Source organism: Triturus cristatus, chromosome 10, assembly GCF_964204655.1.
Source record: "Triturus cristatus chromosome 10, aTriCri1.1, whole genome shotgun sequence".
Lineage (NCBI taxonomy): Eukaryota > Metazoa > Chordata > Amphibia > Caudata > Salamandridae > Triturus > Triturus cristatus.
Window position 1 is genome coordinate 845,743,330 of NC_140593.1, and position 14,807 is coordinate 845,758,136.

The following is a 14,807-nucleotide window of genomic DNA, read 5'->3' on the forward strand; positions in this document are numbered from 1 at the left end:
GTTGTGAGGCTCTCCTGCCACCTTTTCGGCGGAGAAGGCACTGTCCCTGCAACAACACAGGCAGACATGTTCAACAGGGCTTCCTGGTTATGTGGGAGGAGCAGATTGTCATTGGTCCCCCCTTGCGAATTTTAATTTACATAAGGAAGACAGAGAGGTAGCTGGGAGTAGGCAGTACACACGGACATTGAACTCTATCTTGTGATTTGCAGCCAATTCTAGATTGAGGCAGGAGGAAAGGAGGTGACTTGCCCAACAATGGCCATTCTGGGAATTCAGCCACCCTGGGTCTCCCAGGTGAGTGTTTCAGTCCTGCGAGCCACTCATATAAATCTCGCCTGATCGAGCCTGATCGAGCGCTGAGTGAGCGTGTTTGAATCCAAGAATCAAACGCTTCTTTCTTAGAAGCAAGAATTGGCAGGCCCTCCCTTGCTTCTGGGGTGGAAGTTTATGGGGCAAGGGTCCAGGACTTGCAGAGAAGTACAAGTGCCAGAAAGTGCCTGCAGTTCTCATCAGTGCCTTTTTTCTGCTCACTGGCAGCTAGGATATCGGCTGATCCCTTCCTTGCAAGAGTGAAAAAAACAACACCTTGAGAGAAAACATGACTTTGTGTGGCTCACATAGAGAGAGAGCAGCCAAATAGCACTGCTTTGTTTCTGAAAGACGCATCAGAAATTGTTCAAATTGCTGACAGGGGAATCAGGCTCGTTGGTCTAGGGGTATGATTCTCGCTTCGGGTGCGAGAGGTCCCGGGTTCAAATCCCGGACGAGCCCATGTTGTGGAATTATTTTTAGGCTGCTTATTATATAGGACCATTTCTTCTTTTCAATGCTATAAGACGCCGTGTATGGTGAGAAAGTTCCTTTCCCTGCACGCTGTTTCCCACTTTTGGCGTATAGAATTTCAGTGCCGGACTTCTTTGCAACTGCTTTTCTGGGGTGGACCATCAGTGTAGGAACATTAAATTCAAAGTGTTTTTCTAGCGTGATTTCAGGTATGGTTTTAAAATCGCCTTTTGGAATAAAAGTGGTCCTCGTTCCTTTCTTCCAAAGAAAGAGATCGGGTAAGGAGGGTCCAACGTTGAGCTTCATGGACATTGGCCCTTGGTCTGTGCTTTCCAGCCCACTACATGCCAAGAAGATTGCTGCAAGAGTATCTGTTTCTGTGGTGTAGTGGTTATCACGTTCGCTTTACACGCGAAAGGTCCCTGGTTCGAGACCGGGCAGAAACAGCAGCTTATTGTTTGCATTTACTCTCTCAACTTATAGGAAAGCTGAGATAATGGAAGCTGTCTATCCCTCACCAGCGTGACGTACTGTGCTCCAGGGGCATCAGTGACAGCTCAAAAAGAGAAGTGACGATAGTTTGCGCCATTCGTTTGCACGTCCTTTTGTACTGAAGGGTGGGCCTACTTGATGAAAGCAAGGCATGAGAGCAGAAATTGTTTTATTGTCCTCACCGAGAGCATACACCTAGAGCAAACAAAATGTCTGAAGGATGGAGGTATTTTCATTTCTTGTTCGATGACGGCCATGGAAAAGACAGCAACCATATTGCAGAAGAGAGCAGCATGTGCAGTTGCTTGCTTTGGGTGAATCATTCACCAACTCGCTGCCAATAACCCCCGGAGCCGGTGCAGAAGGTGACTCTTGTGTGTCTCGGCTCGTTGGTCTAGGGGTATGATTCTCGCTTAGGGTGCGAGAGGTCCCGGGTTCAAATCCCGGACGAGCCCTTTTTTAGAGGTAAACATGCGAATCCTACTCAAAACTGACAATGCCTGACTATTTCTCATTACACTCGGCGCATTGTTGCACAAATTATTTTGAACCTCAGAAGAAAAACGGATATCCATGCTTTTTCTGCCTTCATGCTTAGTCTGTGTGTGTCCCAGGTGATGCTTTCCCAAGCTGTACTTGCTGGCATTTAGGCATCAGATATTTGTCTGTCGATGCCTGCATAAGTAAATTTTTAATACGTCTAATTGCAAGCATGTTGGCTGATATCTCTGCAGTTGTCACACTTGCTCCTCGCTTTCTGAGTGGCTGCTGATACAGCAGAATAGAAGTAGAGAGAATCCTTGAGAGGAACCTTGCTCTAACAGTAAAACACAGCAAGTTAGTTTCTGTAGTGTAGTGGTCATCACGTTCGCCTAACACGCGAAAGGTCCCCGGTTCGAGACCGGGCAGAAACACTGTGCATGAGCTGCTTTTATGTGCACCCTCTAAAACCTTATTATCTCAATGCAAGCTTAAGAAGAGGCGGTCCATGAACCCAGCGAGCCGTGGGAAACTTCCTTTACTTTTCCAAGACGAAACAAAGTAATCCGCATCCATCAGTGGTCGCTCTTGTGCCTAGCTTTTTTTTTTATCATGCCATGTTGTATTGTGGGGCCTTTACACCTGTGACATTGCTGCGAACGCTGTAAGTGCAAACATTGGCAAGTGCAGACAGAAGAGTCAGACCTGTACATAGCCAGGGCTGTCAGGATGGCCGAGTGGTCTAAGGCGCCAGACTCAAGAGAGCTTGATCTTCAGTGCAACTGAGACTTCTGGTCTCCTCATGGAGGCGTGGGTTCAAATCCCACTTCTGACAGGTCTCTTTTACACCCTTAAATCGTCCTGTTTTTTGCAGTGCATTCCCCACACACCACAATCTTTGCACGGACCTGTAACATATGACGAGAAATCCACCAACGATCAGGCTGGGCCCTCAATCACAATTCCATGTATTCCTGGAAGGGACACCTCAGGCACACCTTCCGTTAAATTTGCACTCCATCACACTAACTGCTGTGCTGGTTTCTCATTAAGCAGTTGATCCCATCTTTGTTGTGAGGCTCTCCTGCCACCTTTTGGGCAGAGAAGGCACTGTCCCTGCAACAACACAGGCAGACATGTTCAACAGGGCTTCCTGGTTATGTGGGAGGAGCAGATTGTCATTGGTCCCCCCTTGCGAATTTTAATTTACATAAGGAAGACAGAGAGGTAGCTGGGAGTAGGCAGTACACACGGACATTGAACTCTATCTTGTGATTTGCAGCCAATTCTAGATTGAGGCAGGAGGAAAGGAGGTGACTTGCCCAACAATGGCCATTCTGGGAATTCAGCCACCCTGGGTCTCCCAGGTGAGTGTTTCAGTCCTGTGAGCCACTCATATAAATCTCGCCTGATCGAGACATCGAGCGCTGAGTGAGCGTGTTTGAATCCAAGAATCAAACGCCTCTTTCTTAGGAGCAAGAATTGGCAGGCCCTCCCTTGCTTCTGGGGTGGAAATTAATGGGGCAAGGGTCCAGGACTTGCAGAGAAGTACAAGTGCCAGAAAGTGCCTGCAGTTCTCATCAGTGCCTTTTTTCTGCTCACTGGCAGCTAGGATATCGGCTGATCCCTTCCTTGCAAGAGTGAAAAAAACAACACCTTGAGAGAAAACATGACTTTGTGTGGCTCACATAGAGAGAGAGCAGCCAAATAGCACTGCTTTGTTTCTGAAAGACGCATCAGAAATTGTTCAAATTGCTGACAGGGGAATCAGGCTCGTTGGTCTAGGGGTATGATTCTCGCTTCGGGTGCGAGAGGTCCCGGGTTCAAATCCCGGACGAGCCCATGTTGTGGAATTATTTTTAGGCTGCTTATTATATAGGACCATTTCTTCTTTTCAATGCTATAAGACGCCGTGTATGGTGAGAAAGTTCCTTTCCCTGCACGCTGTTTCCCACTTTTGGCGTATAGAATTTCAGTGCCGGACTTCTTTGCAACTGCTTTTCTGGGGTGGACCATCAGTGTAGGAACATTAAATTCAAAGTGTTTTTCTAGCGTGATTTCAGGTATGGTTTTAAAATCGCCTTTTGGAATAAAAGTGGTCCTCGTTCCTTTCTTCCAAAGAAAGAGATCGGGTAAGGAGGGTCCAACGTTGAGCTTCATGGACATTGGCCCTTGGTCTGTGCTTTCCAGCCCACTACATGCCAAGAAGATTGCTGCAAGAGTATCTGTTTCTGTGGTGTAGTGGTTATCACGTTCGCTTTACACGCGAAAGGTCCCTGGTTTGAGACCGTGCAGAAACAGCAGCTTATTGTTTGCATTTACTCTCTCAACTTATAGGAAAGCTGAGATAATGGAAGCTGTCTATCCCTCACCAGCGTGACGTACTGTGCTCCAGGGGCATCAGTGACAGCTCAAAAAGAGAAGTGACGATAGTTTGCGCCATTCGTTTGCACGTCCTTTTGTACTGAAGGGTGGGCCTACTTGATGAAAGCAAGGCATGAGAGCAGAAATTGTTTTATTGTCCTCACCGAGAGCATACACCTAGAGCAAACAAAATGTCTGAAGGATGGAGGTATTTTCATTTCTTGTTCGATGACGGCCATGGAAAAGACAGCAACCATATTGCAGAAGAGAGCAGCATGTGCAGTTGCTTGCTTTGGGTGAATCATTCACCAACTCGCTGCCAATAACCCCCGGAGCCGGTGCAGAAGGTGACTCTTGTGTGCCTCGGCTCGTTGGTCTAGGGGTATGATTCTCGCTTAGGGTGCGAGAGGTCCCGGGTTCAAATCCCGGACAAGCCTTTTTTTAGAGGTAAACATGCGAATCCTACTCAAAACTGACAATGCCTGACTATTTCTCATTACACTCGGCGCATTGTTGCACAAATTATTTTGAACCTCAGAAGAAAAACGGATATCCATGCTTTTTCTGCCTTCATGCTTAGTCTGTGTGTGTCCCAGGTGATGCTTTCCCAAGCTGTACTTGCTGGCATTTAGGCATCAGATATTTGTCTGTCGATGCCTGCATAAGTAAATTTTTAATACGTCTAATTGCAAGCATGTTGGCTGATATCTCTGCAGTTGTCACACTTGCTCCTCGCTTTCTGAGTGGCTGCTGATACAGCAGAATAGAAGTAGAGAGAATCCTTGAGAGGAACCTTGCTCTAACAGTAAAACACAGCAAGTTAGTTTCTGTAGTGTAGTGGTCATCACGTTCGCCTAACACGCGAAAGGTCCCCGGTTCGAGACCGGGCAGAAACACTGTGCATGAGCTGCTTTTATGTGCACCCTCTAAAACCTTATTATCTCAATGCAAGCTTAAGAAGAGGCGGTCCATGAACCCAGCGAGCCGTGGGAAACTTCCTTTACTTTTCCAAGACGAAACAAAGTAATCCGCATCCATCAGTGGTCGCTCTTGTGCCTAGCTTTTTTTTTATCATGCCATGTTGTATTGTGGGGCCTTTACACCTGTGACATTGCTGCGAACGCTGTAAGTGCAAACATTGGCAAGTGCAGACAGAAGAGTCAGACCTGTACATAGCCAGGGCTGTCAGGATGGCCGAGTGGTCTAAGGCGCCAGACTCAAGAGAGCTTGATCTTCAGTGCAACTGAGACTTCTGGTCTCCTCATGGAGGCGTGGGTTCAAATCCCACTTCTGACAGGTCTCTTTTACACCCTTAAATCGTCCTGTTTTTTGCAGTGCATTCCCCACACACCACAATCTTTGCACGGACCTGTAACATATGACGAGAAATCCACCAACGATCAGGCTGGGCCCTCAATCACAATTCCATGTATTCCTGGAAGGGACACCTCAGGCACACCTTCCGTTAAATTTGCACTCCATCACACTAACTGCTGTGCTGGTTTCTCATTAAGCAGTTGATCCCATCTTTGTTGTGAGGCTCTCCTGCCACCTTTTGGGCAGAGAAGGCACTGTCCCTGCAACAACACAGGCAGACATGTTCAACAGGGCTTCCTGGTTATGTGGGAGGAGCAGATTGTCATTGGTCCCCCCTTGCGAATTTTAATTTACATAAGGAAGACAGAGAGGTAGCTGGGAGTAGGCAGTACACACGGACATTGAACTCTATCTTGTGATTTGCAGCCAATTCTAGATTGAGGCAGGAGGAAAGGAGGTGACTTGCCCAACAATGGCCATTCTGGGAATTCAGCCACCCTGGGTCTCCCAGGTGAGTGTTTCAGTCCTGCGAGCCACTCATATAAATCTCGCCTGATCGAGCCTGATTGAGCGCTGAGTGAGCATGTTTGAATCCAAGAATCAAACGCTTCTTTCTTAGAAGCAAGAATTGGCAGGCCCTCCCTTGCTTCTGGGGTGGAAGTTTATGGGGCAAGGGTCCAGGACTTGCAGAGAAGTACAAGTGCCAGAAAGTGCCTGCAGTTCTCATCAGTGCCTTTTTTCTGCTCACTGGCAGCTAGGATATCGGCTGATCCCTTCCTTGCAAGAGTGAAAAAAACAACACCTTGAGAGAAAACATGACTTTGTGTGGCTCACATAGAGAGAGAGCAGCCAAATAGCACTGCTTTGTTTCTGAAAGACGCATCAGAAATTGTTCAAATTGCTGACAGGGGAATCAGGCTTGTTGGTCTAGGGGTATGATTCTCGCTTCGGGTGCGAGAGGTCCCGGGTTCAAATCCCGGACGAGCCCATGTTGTGGAATTATTTTTAGGCTGCTTATTATATAGGACCATTTCTTCTTTTCAATGCTATAAGACGCCGTGTATGGTGAGAAAGTTCCTTTCCCTGCACGCTGTTTCCCACTTTTGGCGTATAGAATTTCAGTGCCGGACTTCTTTGCAACTGCTTTTCTGGGGTGGACCATCAGTGTAGGAACATTAAATTCAAAGTGTTTTTCTAGCGTGATTTCAGGTATGGTTTTAAAATCGCCTTTTGGAATAAAAGTGGTCCTCGTTCCTTTCTTCCAAAGAAAGAGATCGGGTAAGGAGGGTCCAACGTTGAGCTTCATGGACATTGGCCCTTGGTCTGTGCTTTCCAGCCCACTACATGCCAAGAAGATTGCTGCAAGAGTATCTGTTTCTGTGGTGTAGTGGTTATCACGTTCGCTTTACACGCGAAAGGTCCCTGGTTCGAGACCGGGCAGAAACAGCAGCTTATTGTTTGCATTTACTCTCTCAACTTATAGGAAAGCTGAGATAATGGAAGCTGTCTATCCCTCACCAGCGTGACGTACTGTGCTCCAGGGGCATCAGTGACAGCTCAAAAAGAGAAGTGACGATAGTTTGCGCCATTCTTTTGCACGTCCTTTTGTACTGAAGGGTGGGCCTACTTGATGAAAGCAAGGCATGAGAGCAGAAATTGTTTTATTGTCCTCACCGAGAGCATACACCTAGAGCAAACAAAATGTCTGAAGGATGGAGGTATTTTCATTTCTTGTTCGATGACGGCCATGGAAAAGACAGCAACCATATTGCAGAAGAGAGCAGCATGTGCAGTTGCTTGCTTTGGGTGAATCATTCACCAACTCGCTGCCAATAACCCCCGGAGCCGGTGCAGAAGGTGACTCTTGTGTGTCTCGGCTCGTTGGTCTAGGGGTATGATTCTCGCTTAGGGTGCGAGAGGTCCCGGGTTCAAATCCCGGACGAGCCCTTTTTTAGAGGTAAACATGCGAATCCTACTCAAAACTGACAATGCCTGACTATTTCTCATTACACTCGGCGCATTGTTGCACAAATTATTTTGAACCTCAGAAGAAAAACGGATATCCATGCTTTTTCTGCCTTCATGCTTAGTCTGTGTGTGTCCCAGGTGATGCTTTCCCAAGCTGTACTTGCTGGCATTTAGGCATCAGATATTTGTCTGTCGATGCCTGCATAAGTAAATTTTTAATACGTCTAATTGCAAGCATGTTGGCTGATATCTCTGCAGTTGTCACACTTGCTCCTCGCTTTCTGAGTGGCTGCTGATACAGCAGAATAGAAGTAGAGAGAATCCTTGAGAGGAACCTTGCTCTAACAGTAAAACACAGCAAGTTAGTTTCTGTAGTGTAGTGGTCATCACGTTCGCCTAACACGCGAAAGGTCCCCGGTTCGAGACCGGGCAGAAACACTGTGCATGAGCTGCTTTTATGTGCACCCTCTAAAACCTTATTATCTCAATGCAAGCTTAAGAAGAGGCGGTCCATGAACCCAGCGAGCCGTGGGAAACTTCCTTTACTTTTCCAAGACGAAACAAAGTAATCCGCATCCATCAGTGGTCGCTCTTGTGCCTAGCTTTTTTTTTTATCATGCCATGTTGTATTGTGGGGCCTTTACACCTGTGACATTGCTGCGAACGCTGTAAGTGCAAACATTGGCAAGTGCAGACAGAAGAGTCAGACCTGTACATAGCCAGGGCTGTCAGGATGGCCGAGTGGTCTAAGGCGCCAGACTCAAGAGAGCTTGATCTTCAGTGCAACTGAGACTTCTGGTCTCCTCATGGAGGCGTGGGTTCAAATCCCACTTCTGACAGGTCTCTTTTACACCCTTAAATCGTCCTGTTTTTTGCAGTGCATTCCCCACACACCACAATCTTTGCACGGACCTGTAACATATGACGAGAAATCCACCAACGATCAGGCTGGGCCCTCAATCACAATTCCATGTATTCCTGGAAGGGACACCTCAGGCACACCTTCCGTTAAATTTGCACTCCATCACACTAACTGCTGTGCTGGTTTCTCATTAAGCAGTTGATCCCATCTTTGTTGTGAGGCTCTCCTGCCACCTTTTGGGCAGAGAAGGCACTGTCCCTGCAACAACACAGGCAGACATGTTCAACAGGGCTTCCTGGTTATGTGGGAGGAGCAGATTGTCATTGGTCCCCCCTTGCGAATTTTAATTTACATAAGGAAGACAGAGAGGTAGCTGGGAGTAGGCAGTACACACGGACATTGAACTCTATCTTGTGATTTGCAGCCAATTCTAGATTGAGGCAGGAGGAAAGGAGGTGACTTGCCCAACAATGGCCATTCTGGGAATTCAGCCACCCTGGGTCTCCCAGGTGAGTGTTTCAGTCCTGTGAGCCACTCATATAAATCTCGCCTGATCGAGACATCGAGCGCTGAGTGAGCGTGTTTGAATCCAAGAATCAAACGCCTCTTTCTTAGGAGCAAGAATTGGCAGGCCCTCCCTTGCTTCTGGGGTGGAAATTAATGGGGCAAGGGTCCAGGACTTGCAGAGAAGTACAAGTGCCAGAAAGTGCCTGCAGTTCTCATCAGTGCCTTTTTTCTGCTCACTGGCAGCTAGGATATCGGCTGATCCCTTCCTTGCAAGAGTGAAAAAAACAACACCTTGAGAGAAAACATGACTTTGTGTGGCTCACATAGAGAGAGAGCAGCCAAATAGCACTGCTTTGTTTCTGAAAGACGCATCAGAAATTGTTCAAATTGCTGACAGGGGAATCAGGCTCGTTGGTCTAGGGGTATGATTCTCGCTTCGGGTGCGAGAGGTCCCGGGTTCAAATCCCGGACGAGCCCATGTTGTGGAATTATTTTTAGGCTGCTTATTATATAGGACCATTTCTTCTTTTCAATGCTATAAGACGCCGTGTATGGTGAGAAAGTTCCTTTCCCTGCACGCTGTTTCCCACTTTTGGCGTATAGAATTTCAGTGCCGGACTTCTTTGCAACTGCTTTTCTGGGGTGGACCATCAGTGTAGGAACATTAAATTCAAAGTGTTTTTCTAGCGTGATTTCAGGTATGGTTTTAAAATCGCCTTTTGGAATAAAAGTGGTCCTCGTTCCTTTCTTCCAAAGAAAGAGATCGGGTAAGGAGGGTCCAACGTTGAGCTTCATGGACATTGGCCCTTGGTCTGTGCTTTCCAGCCCACTACATGCCAAGAAGATTGCTGCAAGAGTATCTGTTTCTGTGGTGTAGTGGTTATCACGTTCGCTTTACACGCGAAAGGTCCCTGGTTTGAGACCGTGCAGAAACAGCAGCTTATTGTTTGCATTTACTCTCTCAACTTATAGGAAAGCTGAGATAATGGAAGCTGTCTATCCCTCACCAGCGTGACGTACTGTGCTCCAGGGGCATCAGTGACAGCTCAAAAAGAGAAGTGACGATAGTTTGCGCCATTCGTTTGCACGTCCTTTTGTACTGAAGGGTGGGCCTACTTGATGAAAGCAAGGCATGAGAGCAGAAATTGTTTTATTGTCCTCACCGAGAGCATACACCTAGAGCAAACAAAATGTCTGAAGGATGGAGGTATTTTCATTTCTTGTTCGATGACGGCCATGGAAAAGACAGCAACCATATTGCAGAAGAGAGCAGCATGTGCAGTTGCTTGCTTTGGGTGAATCATTCACCAACTCGCTGCCAATAACCCCCGGAGCCGGTGCAGAAGGTGACTCTTGTGTGCCTCGGCTCGTTGGTCTAGGGGTATGATTCTCGCTTAGGGTGCGAGAGGTCCCGGGTTCAAATCCCGGACAAGCCTTTTTTTAGAGGTAAACATGCGAATCCTACTCAAAACTGACAATGCCTGACTATTTCTCATTACACTCGGCGCATTGTTGCACAAATTATTTTGAACCTCAGAAGAAAAACGGATATCCATGCTTTTTCTGCCTTCATGCTTAGTCTGTGTGTGTCCCAGGTGATGCTTTCCCAAGCTGTACTTGCTGGCATTTAGGCATCAGATATTTGTCTGTCGATGCCTGCATAAGTAAATTTTTAATACGTCTAATTGCAAGCATGTTGGCTGATATCTCTGCAGTTGTCACACTTGCTCCTCGCTTTCTGAGTGGCTGCTGATACAGCAGAATAGAAGTAGAGAGAATCCTTGAGAGGAACCTTGCTCTAACAGTAAAACACAGCAAGTTAGTTTCTGTAGTGTAGTGGTCATCACGTTCGCCTAACACGCGAAAGGTCCCCGGTTCGAGACCGGGCAGAAACACTGTGCATGAGCTGCTTTTATGTGCACCCTCTAAAACCTTATTATCTCAATGCAAGCTTAAGAAGAGGCGGTCCATGAACCCAGCGAGCCGTGGGAAACTTCCTTTACTTTTCCAAGACGAAACAAAGTAATCCGCATCCATCAGTGGTCGCTCTTGTGCCTAGCTTTTTTTTTATCATGCCATGTTGTATTGTGGGGCCTTTACACCTGTGACATTGCTGCGAACGCTGTAAGTGCAAACATTGGCAAGTGCAGACAGAAGAGTCAGACCTGTACATAGCCAGGGCTGTCAGGATGGCCGAGTGGTCTAAGGCGCCAGACTCAAGAGAGCTTGATCTTCAGTGCAACTGAGACTTCTGGTCTCCTCATGGAGGCGTGGGTTCAAATCCCACTTCTGACAGGTCTCTTTTACACCCTTAAATCGTCCTGTTTTTTGCAGTGCATTCCCCACACACCACAATCTTTGCACGGACCTGTAACATATGACGAGAAATCCACCAACGATCAGGCTGGGCCCTCAATCACAATTCCATGTATTCCTGGAAGGGACACCTCAGGCACACCTTCCGTTAAATTTGCACTCCATCACACTAACTGCTGTGCTGGTTTCTCATTAAGCAGTTGATCCCATCTTTGTTGTGAGGCTCTCCTGCCACCTTTTGGGCAGAGAAGGCACTGTCCCTGCAACAACACAGGCAGACATGTTCAACAGGGCTTCCTGGTTATGTGGGAGGAGCAGATTGTCATTGGTCCCCCCTTGCGAATTTTAATTTACATAAGGAAGACAGAGAGGTAGCTGGGAGTAGGCAGTACACACGGACATTGAACTCTATCTTGTGATTTGCAGCCAATTCTAGATTGAGGCAGGAGGAAAGGAGGTGACTTGCCCAACAATGGCCATTCTGGGAATTCAGCCACCCTGGGTCTCCCAGGTGAGTGTTTCAGTCCTGCGAGCCACTCATATAAATCTCGCCTGATCGAGCCTGATTGAGCGCTGAGTGAGCATGTTTGAATCCAAGAATCAAACGCTTCTTTCTTAGAAGCAAGAATTGGCAGGCCCTCCCTTGCTTCTGGGGTGGAAGTTTATGGGGCAAGGGTCCAGGACTTGCAGAGAAGTACAAGTGCCAGAAAGTGCCTGCAGTTCTCATCAGTGCCTTTTTTCTGCTCACTGGCAGCTAGGATATCGGCTGATCCCTTCCTTGCAAGAGTGAAAAAAACAACACCTTGAGAGAAAACATGACTTTGTGTGGCTCACATAGAGAGAGAGCAGCCAAATAGCACTGCTTTGTTTCTGAAAGACGCATCAGAAATTGTTCAAATTGCTGACAGGGGAATCAGGCTTGTTGGTCTAGGGGTATGATTCTCGCTTCGGGTGCGAGAGGTCCCGGGTTCAAATCCCGGACGAGCCCATGTTGTGGAATTATTTTTAGGCTGCTTATTATATAGGACCATTTCTTCTTTTCAATGCTATAAGACGCCGTGTATGGTGAGAAAGTTCCTTTCCCTGCACGCTGTTTCCCACTTTTGGCGTATAGAATTTCAGTGCCGGACTTCTTTGCAACTGCTTTTCTGGGGTGGACCATCAGTGTAGGAACATTAAATTCAAAGTGTTTTTCTAGCGTGATTTCAGGTATGGTTTTAAAATCGCCTTTTGGAATAAAAGTGGTCCTCGTTCCTTTCTTCCAAAGAAAGAGATCGGGTAAGGAGGGTCCAACGTTGAGCTTCATGGACATTGGCCCTTGGTCTGTGCTTTCCAGCCCACTACATGCCAAGAAGATTGCTGCAAGAGTATCTGTTTCTGTGGTGTAGTGGTTATCACGTTCGCTTTACACGCGAAAGGTCCCTGGTTCGAGACCGGGCAGAAACAGCAGCTTATTGTTTGCATTTACTCTCTCAACTTATAGGAAAGCTGAGATAATGGAAGCTGTCTATCCCTCACCAGCGTGACGTACTGTGCTCCAGGGGCATCAGTGACAGCTCAAAAAGAGAAGTGACGATAGTTTGCGCCATTCTTTTGCACGTCCTTTTGTACTGAAGGGTGGGCCTACTTGATGAAAGCAAGGCATGAGAGCAGAAATTGTTTTATTGTCCTCACCGAGAGCATACACCTAGAGCAAACAAAATGTCTGAAGGATGGAGGTATTTTCATTTCTTGTTCGATGACGGCCATGGAAAAGACAGCAACCATATTGCAGAAGAGAGCAGCATGTGCAGTTGCTTGCTTTGGGTGAATCATTCACCAACTCGCTGCCAATAACCCCCGGAGCCGGTGCAGAAGGTGACTCTTGTGTGTCTCGGCTCGTTGGTCTAGGGGTATGATTCTCGCTTAGGGTGCGAGAGGTCCCGGGTTCAAATCCCGGACGAGCCCTTTTTTAGAGGTAAACATGCGAATCCTACTCAAAACTGACAATGCCTGACTATTTCTCATTACACTCGGCGCATTGTTGCACAAATTATTTTGAACCTCAGAAGAAAAACGGATATCCATGCTTTTTCTGCCTTCATGCTTAGTCTGTGTGTGTCCCAGGTGATGCTTTCCCAAGCTGTACTTGCTGGCATTTAGGCATCAGATATTTGTCTGTCGATGCCTGCATAAGTAAATTTTTAATACGTCTAATTGCAAGCATGTTGGCTGATATCTCTGCAGTTGTCACACTTGCTCCTCGCTTTCTGAGTGGCTGCTGATACAGCAGAATAGAAGTAGAGAGAATCCTTGAGAGGAACCTTGCTCTAACAGTAAAACACAGCAAGTTAGTTTCTGTAGTGTAGTGGTCATCACGTTCGCCTAACACGCGAAAGGTCCCCGGTTCGAGACCGGGCAGAAACACTGTGCATGAGCTGCTTTTATGTGCACCCTCTAAAACCTTATTATCTCAATGCAAGCTTAAGAAGAGGCGGTCCATGAACCCAGCGAGCCGTGGGAAACTTCCTTTACTTTTCCAAGACGAAACAAAGTAATCCGCATCCATCAGTGGTCGCTCTTGTGCCTAGCTTTTTTTTTTATCATGCCATGTTGTATTGTGGGGCCTTTACACCTGTGACATTGCTGCGAACGCTGTAAGTGCAAACATTGGCAAGTGCAGACAGAAGAGTCAGACCTGTACATAGCCAGGGCTGTCAGGATGGCCGAGTGGTCTAAGGCGCCAGACTCAAGAGAGCTTGATCTTCAGTGCAACTGAGACTTCTGGTCTCCTCATGGAGGCGTGGGTTCAAATCCCACTTCTGACAGGTCTCTTTTACACCCTTAAATCGTCCTGTTTTTTGCAGTGCATTCCCCACACACCACAATCTTTGCACGGACCTGTAACATATGACGAGAAATCCACCAACGATCAGGCTGGGCCCTCAATCACAATTCCATGTATTCCTGGAAGGGACACCTCAGGCACACCTTCCGTTAAATTTGCACTCCATCACACTAACTGCTGTGCTGGTTTCTCATTAAGCAGTTGATCCCATCTTTGTTGTGAGGCTCTCCTGCCACCTTTTGGGCAGAGAAGGCACTGTCCCTGCAACAACACAGGCAGACATGTTCAACAGGGCTTCCTGGTTATGTGGGAGGAGCAGATTGTCATTGGTCCCCCCTTGCGAATTTTAATTTACATAAGGAAGACAGAGAGGTAGCTGGGAGTAGGCAGTACACACGGACATTGAACTCTATCTTGTGATTTGCAGCCAATTCTAGATTGAGGCAGGAGGAAAGGAGGTGACTTGCCCAACAATGGCCATTCTGGGAATTCAGCCACCCTGGGTCTCCCAGGTGAGTGTTTCAGTCCTGTGAGCCACTCATATAAATCTCGCCTGATCGAGACATCGAGCGCTGAGTGAGCGTGTTTGAATCCAAGAATCAAACGCCTCTTTCTTAGGAGCAAGAATTGGCAGGCCCTCCCTTGCTTCTGGGGTGGAAATTAATGGGGCAAGGGTCCAGGACTTGCAGAGAAGTACAAGTGCCAGAAAGTGCCTGCAGTTCTCATCAGTGCCTTTTTTCTGCTCACTGGCAGCTAGGATATCGGCTCATCCCTTCCTTGCAAGAGTGAAAAAAACAACACCTTGAGAGAAAACATGACTTTGTGTGGCTCACATAGAGAGAGAGCAGCCAAATAGCACTGCTTTGTTTCTGAAAGACGCATCAGAAA

At 47.3% G+C, this 14,807-nt stretch overlaps 21 non-coding genes across 21 annotated transcripts; all 21 read left to right on the plus strand.

The window, feature by feature from the left end:
- The first annotated feature begins 702 nt into the window (after nt 1-702).
- Nucleotides 703-774, plus strand: TRNAP-CGG (transfer RNA proline (anticodon CGG)). The gene has a single exon. It is a non-coding gene; the product is annotated as a tRNA-Pro (tRNA).
- A 385-nt stretch (nt 775-1,159) lies between these two features.
- On the plus strand, nt 1,160-1,232 carry TRNAV-UAC (transfer RNA valine (anticodon UAC)). The gene has a single exon. It is a non-coding gene; the product is annotated as a tRNA-Val (tRNA).
- A 429-nt stretch (nt 1,233-1,661) lies between these two features.
- TRNAP-AGG (transfer RNA proline (anticodon AGG)) lies at nt 1,662-1,733 on the plus strand. The gene has a single exon. It is a non-coding gene; the product is annotated as a tRNA-Pro (tRNA).
- A 386-nt stretch (nt 1,734-2,119) lies between these two features.
- TRNAV-AAC (transfer RNA valine (anticodon AAC)) lies at nt 2,120-2,192 on the plus strand. Its single transcript has one exon. It is a non-coding gene; the product is annotated as a tRNA-Val (tRNA).
- Nucleotides 2,193-2,481: 289 nt separating this feature from the next.
- TRNAL-CAA (transfer RNA leucine (anticodon CAA)) lies at nt 2,482-2,593 on the plus strand. The gene is made up of 2 exons: nt 2,482-2,519; nt 2,548-2,593. It is a non-coding gene; the product is annotated as a tRNA-Leu (tRNA).
- Nucleotides 2,594-3,528: 935 nt separating this feature from the next.
- TRNAP-CGG (transfer RNA proline (anticodon CGG)) lies at nt 3,529-3,600 on the plus strand. Its single transcript has one exon. It is a non-coding gene; the product is annotated as a tRNA-Pro (tRNA).
- Nucleotides 3,601-4,945: 1,345 nt separating this feature from the next.
- Nucleotides 4,946-5,018, plus strand: TRNAV-AAC (transfer RNA valine (anticodon AAC)). Its single transcript has one exon. It is a non-coding gene; the product is annotated as a tRNA-Val (tRNA).
- Nucleotides 5,019-5,306: 288 nt separating this feature from the next.
- Nucleotides 5,307-5,418, plus strand: TRNAL-CAA (transfer RNA leucine (anticodon CAA)). Its single transcript has 2 exons — nt 5,307-5,344; nt 5,373-5,418. It is a non-coding gene; the product is annotated as a tRNA-Leu (tRNA).
- A 937-nt stretch (nt 5,419-6,355) lies between these two features.
- TRNAP-CGG (transfer RNA proline (anticodon CGG)) lies at nt 6,356-6,427 on the plus strand. Its single transcript has one exon. It is a non-coding gene; the product is annotated as a tRNA-Pro (tRNA).
- Nucleotides 6,428-6,812: 385 nt separating this feature from the next.
- TRNAV-UAC (transfer RNA valine (anticodon UAC)) lies at nt 6,813-6,885 on the plus strand. Its single transcript has one exon. It is a non-coding gene; the product is annotated as a tRNA-Val (tRNA).
- A 429-nt stretch (nt 6,886-7,314) lies between these two features.
- On the plus strand, nt 7,315-7,386 carry TRNAP-AGG (transfer RNA proline (anticodon AGG)). Its single transcript has one exon. It is a non-coding gene; the product is annotated as a tRNA-Pro (tRNA).
- Nucleotides 7,387-7,772: 386 nt separating this feature from the next.
- Nucleotides 7,773-7,845, plus strand: TRNAV-AAC (transfer RNA valine (anticodon AAC)). The gene has a single exon. It is a non-coding gene; the product is annotated as a tRNA-Val (tRNA).
- A 289-nt stretch (nt 7,846-8,134) lies between these two features.
- TRNAL-CAA (transfer RNA leucine (anticodon CAA)) lies at nt 8,135-8,246 on the plus strand. The gene is made up of 2 exons: nt 8,135-8,172; nt 8,201-8,246. It is a non-coding gene; the product is annotated as a tRNA-Leu (tRNA).
- Nucleotides 8,247-9,181: 935 nt separating this feature from the next.
- On the plus strand, nt 9,182-9,253 carry TRNAP-CGG (transfer RNA proline (anticodon CGG)). Its single transcript has one exon. It is a non-coding gene; the product is annotated as a tRNA-Pro (tRNA).
- Nucleotides 9,254-10,598: 1,345 nt separating this feature from the next.
- TRNAV-AAC (transfer RNA valine (anticodon AAC)) lies at nt 10,599-10,671 on the plus strand. The gene has a single exon. It is a non-coding gene; the product is annotated as a tRNA-Val (tRNA).
- A 288-nt stretch (nt 10,672-10,959) lies between these two features.
- TRNAL-CAA (transfer RNA leucine (anticodon CAA)) lies at nt 10,960-11,071 on the plus strand. The gene is made up of 2 exons: nt 10,960-10,997; nt 11,026-11,071. It is a non-coding gene; the product is annotated as a tRNA-Leu (tRNA).
- A 937-nt stretch (nt 11,072-12,008) lies between these two features.
- Nucleotides 12,009-12,080, plus strand: TRNAP-CGG (transfer RNA proline (anticodon CGG)). Its single transcript has one exon. It is a non-coding gene; the product is annotated as a tRNA-Pro (tRNA).
- Nucleotides 12,081-12,465: 385 nt separating this feature from the next.
- TRNAV-UAC (transfer RNA valine (anticodon UAC)) lies at nt 12,466-12,538 on the plus strand. The gene has a single exon. It is a non-coding gene; the product is annotated as a tRNA-Val (tRNA).
- A 429-nt stretch (nt 12,539-12,967) lies between these two features.
- TRNAP-AGG (transfer RNA proline (anticodon AGG)) lies at nt 12,968-13,039 on the plus strand. The gene has a single exon. It is a non-coding gene; the product is annotated as a tRNA-Pro (tRNA).
- Nucleotides 13,040-13,425: 386 nt separating this feature from the next.
- Nucleotides 13,426-13,498, plus strand: TRNAV-AAC (transfer RNA valine (anticodon AAC)). The gene has a single exon. It is a non-coding gene; the product is annotated as a tRNA-Val (tRNA).
- A 289-nt stretch (nt 13,499-13,787) lies between these two features.
- TRNAL-CAA (transfer RNA leucine (anticodon CAA)) lies at nt 13,788-13,899 on the plus strand. The gene is made up of 2 exons: nt 13,788-13,825; nt 13,854-13,899. It is a non-coding gene; the product is annotated as a tRNA-Leu (tRNA).
- Nucleotides 13,900-14,807: the final 908 nt, after the last annotated feature.